Source organism: Protopterus annectens, chromosome 5.part0 (assembly GCF_019279795.1).
Source record: "Protopterus annectens isolate FY-2018-M chromosome 5.part0, PAN1.0, whole genome shotgun sequence".
In the NCBI taxonomy this organism is placed as follows: domain Eukaryota; kingdom Metazoa; phylum Chordata; order Ceratodontiformes; family Protopteridae; genus Protopterus; species Protopterus annectens.
In genome coordinates this window covers 177,488,140-177,494,432 of record NC_056735.1, presented here as the reverse complement: position 1 = coordinate 177,494,432, position 6,293 = coordinate 177,488,140, and the positions used below count along the sequence as shown (strand labels likewise).

The window sequence follows — 6,293 nt, the reverse complement described above, 5'->3', positions numbered from 1 at the left end:
ATATATATTATATATATGTGTGTGTGTGTGTGTATGTATATATATATTATATATATGTGTGTGTGTGTGTGTATGTATATATATGTGTGTGTGTGTGTGTATATATATATATATATATATATATATATATATGTGTGTGTGTGTATATATATGTATATATACATTGCCTGCCTGAGTCAGAGAAGATTGTATAACTAGAAAAAGCAGAGTGGACTTTATGAGCTTAACATAAATGAGGAATTTTGCAGAAGTAGCATAATTCCTGATCAATGCAAGCGGTCTTATTTTTTCTAGACTGAAGATCTCTTCTTGGTGGTGGTCTACAGACATGCCTCCAAAGTTTAAACGGCACTTGAATGATGATGAAGTGACTGGCTCAATCAGGAGTGAACGGAGAAACCTTTTGGAAGAAGATTCAGATGAAGAGGAGGATTTTTTCTTGAGAGGACCTACTGGACCAAAATTTGGACCAAAAAATGACAAAATTAAAAGCTTATTCTCCTGCTCCACCCATTATCTACTTGCTCGACCGTGAAAACTACTCCACTCTACGAGGGTACTAAATCACCTAATAACTTAAAAGACTCTGGACCCTTGCACTCTTCTCCATACCCACCTCCTACAGATTCTAAGAAAGTATGTCTACACAATTTGATTGTATTTTTGACCTGTTGTAGCCGGTGTATTTCTGTTTGCTCCCAGCTAAGCCTGCCAGCAGCACCCCCCCCTCTAGGTACCCATAGACCTTTTTTATCTTACAGCACTGATATATTGCCCCCCTTTTTTTTCTCCTACTCCCACTATCTTACCTCCATCCCTTACTCCTAACGCTGTTCTTGTAACTTACTTGTGTTCCCCTCAGGAAGGCCTCTATTTTATTTCTGTTCTTACCTCTACCCCCTTAATAGTAATTAATTCTACTGTGAAGCCTGTTTCTCCTCGCTCTTTCCCTGCTATACAAATTACCTCAGATTCCACTCCTGTCTCACTCCTTACTCTTACTTTCCACTATAATCACTCCTTTCACACTAAGTAGAGTCTCTGCTCCTCAGCTGGGCTGATTGTCTACGCTCCCACTCCTCTGTCTGTTTCTGCCCTGCTTATTTTACTTCATATTTCCCTTTGGCTTTCTTTCCTTTGCTCCCACCTATTCTATACTCCTCCCCCTCCTGCTTACTTCACTCCATACTTCCCTTTTACTTTCTTCCCTCTGCTCCCAACTATTCTATGCCCCTCCCCCTCCTAGGTACTTCCTTTACGAGGTGTTTTAATCCCTCCTTATCCCCTGGGCGCCATCTTTAATCTTATCTTCCCCTCGCTGCTGCTGGGCGACTGTAATTGTATGCTCCCAGCTATAATAGGTATTGTATAATTTTGTATTTTACTGCTAGATGCGCTTCTGCCTTTAGAATAATTTGGTTAAAGTTTATTCCTTTGTACCATACCTGGTACTTGATGTCTACCCTAGAAGCAATTTGTTTGTGTGTGTTCTTCTTAATCACTCGGTGGATATACTAGTAAACTGACTATCCACACTGTTACCTTAAATACTACTCTGTTGCCTTTCACGCGACTGCTGTTTTTACTGGACTTTAATGCTTATAACGTATACTGCATTACGTTGCTTCTCCAGAAGGTTTGTTGAGCGTTAAATGCTATGGTTTTGTTGTCGCCTTTATGCGACTGCTGTCTGTAACCTTTATATCTTGTCTTTGATGTTTATAACTGATATTGAGTCTCGCTGCTGCTCCAAGAGAATTCTTGCTGTTGTATGCTATGGTTTTGCTGACGCCTTCTTGCGTCTGCTGTTTTTAAACTACTGTATGTTCTATTTTTGTTTTTTTTAACACTCTTAAAGCGACGTTGTCCCTGTACAACTTTAGAGCTGCAAACTGCTTCTAACTTGAGGTATACTGTAACTAGTGCATAACTGCTCTATCGCTGTTGCTTCTACAAAGCGACGTTGTCCCTGTACAACTTTAGAGCTGCAAACTGCTTCTAACTTGAGGAATACTGTAACTAGTGCATAACTGCTCTATCGCTGTTGATTCTACAAGTCCCCTAACTACAGCGGACGTAGCTGGGTGCTACTTACACATAGATCAGCTAACCAGAGTTAGCGTGCCAGCCTTATTTTGTTTTTTCATTTCTCTTGTCCTATAGTACACGCAGCGTTAGTGTAACATACCCTTGACTGTGTAATACCCCTACTCACATATAGAGCAACCTAGTAATTACATGGTTACTACGTTCTTACTTATACATAGAACAACCTTGTTATATTAAGGTTTGTATTCGTAGTAAGACCCAGCCAAGGCTATTTCTCGCTGATATTAGCGGGAAACTTACAGCGGCTTGCTTAGCGTTCCAACACGAGGCTACTCAGTGCATTTACGACCCCTTACAAAGACCTTGGAGGACCTAGATTGACTAAGGTCCAGTCCTTTTATTGTTACTTTTGGGTAGTGTTCTAGGCCTCTCAAGTACAAGCTGAGCTTAGGTCCTATCAGTTATTGGGCCCCCCTACACTTAGCGCTCCTCCTTATCTTACAATATAGATCTACAGGCTTATCCCATGCTATCCCTATGCTTCTAGATAGAATATATCTGCTGTATATTAGGATATAACTGTTTCTTTTTTAACCAAAGTACTGCAAGATTTCTACTGTTGAAATGTATATGTTTAACTGCTGCAATTCCAAACTAAGTATCTATGCACTGTGATTTTGCCTGAATGTTATTTTCTTTCCTGGCTTATACTGTTTGTAAGTGCTATTCATTGGAATAGTTGACCTGAATTCTATTTTTATGTACTTGACTATAGCTTTATTTGAAAGATACTGCATATTCATGTATCTCTAACACACTGTATTCTCTCCTTCATTTTTCTCCTGTACCAGCTTATTCTCCTGCTCCACCCATTATCTACTTGCTCGACTGTGAAAACTACTCCACTCTATGAGGGTACTAAATCACCTAATAACTTAAAAGACTCTGGACCCTTGCACTCTTCTCCATACCCACCTCCTACAGATTCTAAGAAAGTATGTCTACACAATTTGATTGTATTTTTGACCTGTTGTAGCCGGTGTATTTCTGTTTGCTCCCAGCTAAGCCTGCCAGCAGCACCCCCCCCTCTAGGTACCCATAGACCTTTTTTATCTTACAGCACTGATATATTGCCCCCCTTTTTTTCTCCTACTCCCACTATCTTACCTCCATCCCTTACTCCTAACGCTGTTCTTGTAACTTACTTGTGTTCCCCTCAGGAAGGCCTCTATTTTATTTCTGTTCTTACCTCTACCTAGTAATTAATTCTACTGTGAAGCCTGTTTCTCCTCGCTCTTTCCCTGCTATACAAATTACCTCAGATTCCACTCCTGTCTCACTCCTTACTCTTACTTTCCACTATAATCACTCCTTTCACACTAAGTAGAGTCTCTGCTCCTCAGCTGGGCTGATTGTCTATGCTCCCACTCCTCTGTCTGTTTCTGCCCTGCTTATTTTACTTCATATTTCCCTTTGGCTTTCTTTCCTTTGCTCCCACCTATTCTATACTCCTCCCCCTCCTGCTTACTTCACTCCATACTTCCCTTTTACTTTCTTCCCTCTGCTCCCAACTATTCTATGCCCCTCCCCCTCCTAGGTACTTCCTTTACGAGGTGTTTTAATCCCTCCTTATCCCCTGGGTGCCATCTTTAATCTTATCTTCCCCTCGCTGCTGCTGGGCGACTGTAATTGTATGCTCCCAGCTATAATAGGTATTGTATAATTTTGTATTTTACTGCTAGATGCGCTTCTGCCTTTAGAATAATTTGGTTAAAGTTTATTCCTTTGTACCATACCTGGTACTTGATGTCTACCCTTAGAAGCAATTTGTTTGTGTGTGTTCTTCTTAACCACTCGGTGGATATACTAGTAAACTGACTATCCACACTGTTACCTTAAATTACTACTCTGTTGCCTTTCACACGACTGCTGTTTTTACTGGACTTTAATGCTTATAACTTATACTGCATTACGTTGCTTCTCCAGAAGGTTTGTTGAGCGTTAAATGCTATGGTTTTGTTGTCGCCTTTATGCGACTGCTGTCTGTAACCTTTATATCTTGTCTTTGATGTTTATAACTGATATTGAGTCTCGCTGTTGCTCCAAGAGAATTTTTGCTGTTGTATGCTATGGTTTTTGCTGACGCCTTCTTGCGTCTGCTGTTTTTAAACTACTGTATGTTCTATTTTTTTTTTTTTTTTAACACTCTTAAAGCGACGTTGTCTCTGTACAACTTTAGAGCTGCAAACTGCTTCTAACTTGAGGAATACTGTAACTAGTGCATAACTGCTCTATCGCTGTTGATTCTACAAAGCGACGTTGTCCCTGTACAACTTTAGAGCTGCAAACTGCTTTTAACTTGAGGAATACTGTAACTAGTGCATAACTGCTCTATCGCTGTTGATTCTACAAGTCCCCTAACTACAGCGGACGTAGCTGGGTGCTACTTACACATAGATCAGCTAACCAGAGTTAGCGTGCCAGCCTTATTTTGTTTTTTCATTTCTCTTGTCCTATAGTACACGCAGCGTTAGTGTAACATACCCTTGACTGTGTAATACCCCTACTCACATATAGAGCAACCTAGTAATTACATGGTTACTACGTTCTTACTTATACATAGAACAACCTTGTTATATTAAGGTTTGTATTCGTAGTAAGACCCAGCCAAGGCTATTTCTCGCTGATATTAGCGGGAAACTTACAGCAGCTTGCTTAGCGTTCCAACACGAGGCTACTCAGTGCATTTACGACCCCTTACAAAGACCTTGGAGGACCTAGATTGACTAAGGTCCAGTCCTTTTATTGTTACTTTTGGGTAGTGTTCTAGGCCTCTCAAGTACAAGCTGAGCTTAGGTCCTATCAGTTATTGGGCCCCCCTACACTTAGCGCTCCTCCTTATCTTACAATATAGATCTACAGGCTTATCCCATGCTATCCCTATGCTTCTAGATAGAATATATCTGCTGTATATTAGGATATAACTGTTTCTTTTTTAACCAAAGTACTGCAAGATTTCTACTGTTGAAATGTATATGTTTAACTGCTGCAATTCCAAACTAAGTATCTATGCACTGTGATTTTGCCTGAATGTTATTTTCTTTCCTGGCTTATACTGTTTGTAAGTGCTATTCATTGGAATAGTTGACCTGAATTCTATTTTTATGTACTTGACTATAGCTTTATTTGAAAGATACTGCATATTCATGTATCTCTAACACACTGTATTCTCTCCTTCATTTTTCTCCTGTACCAGCTTATTCTCCTGCTCCACCCATTATCTACTTGCTCGACTGTGAAAACTACTCCACTCTACGAGGGTACTAAATCACCTAATAACTTAAAAGACTCTGGACCCTTGCACTCTTCTCCATACCCACCTCCTACAGATTCTAAGAAAGTATGTCTACACAATTTGATTGTATTTTTGACCTGTTGTAGCCGGTGTATTTCTGTTTGCTCCCAGCTAAGCCTGCCAGCAGCACCCCCCCCCAGGTACCCATAGACCTTTTTTATCTTACAGCACTGATATATTGCCCCCCTTTTTTTTCTCCTACTCCCACTATCTTACCTCCATCCCTTACTCCTAACGCTGTTCTTGTAACTTACTTGTGTTCCCCTCAGGAAGGCCTCTATTTTATTTCTGTTCTTACCTCTACCCCCTTAATAGTAATTAATTCTACTGTGAAGCCTGTTTCTCCTCGCTCTTTCCCTGCTATACAAATTACCTCAGATTCCACTCCTGTCTCACTCCTTACTCTTACTTTCCACTATAATCTCTCCTTTCACACTAAGTAGAGTCCGTGCTCCTCAGCTGGGCTGATTGCCTACGCTCCCACTCCTCTGTCTGTTTCTGCCCCGCTACGCTCCCCACCCACCCCACGCACTCCTACACTTATAGCTCACAGTCCACACCCCCTTCACAACACGCCTGTCACCTACTACTACCTCATTTGCTACACTACCCTCTTAATTGATTCTATCCAGACTCCTCCCCACTCTACACATCACCCTTCCCTCCTTTTCTCTAAACTATCCTATAACACTTCCTTCTAGCATCTTCATCCTATAAAATATACCTACCCCACCTTTTACCACTACTATCTCTTCCAAACTCCTCTCATCATGTCTCAAACTACCACCACTTCTACTTCCAAAACTTTTATAACAAAAAACATCTTAACTAAACTAATAGCCCTAATACTACTCTCTCTAATACTCACACTTCCTTACCTCCTGACCTC

The 6,293-nt window shown here is 40.7% G+C and overlaps 1 long non-coding RNA gene across 1 annotated transcript; it reads left to right on the top strand.

Annotated features, from left to right (window-relative positions):
• Window positions 1-522: 522 nt before the first annotated feature.
• On the top strand, window positions 523-5,506 carry LOC122802018. The gene is made up of 3 exons (XR_006364845.1): window positions 523-636; window positions 2,901-3,044; window positions 5,306-5,506. It is a non-coding gene; the product is annotated as an uncharacterized LOC122802018 (long non-coding RNA).
• The last annotated feature ends 787 nt before the right edge of the window (window positions 5,507-6,293 follow it).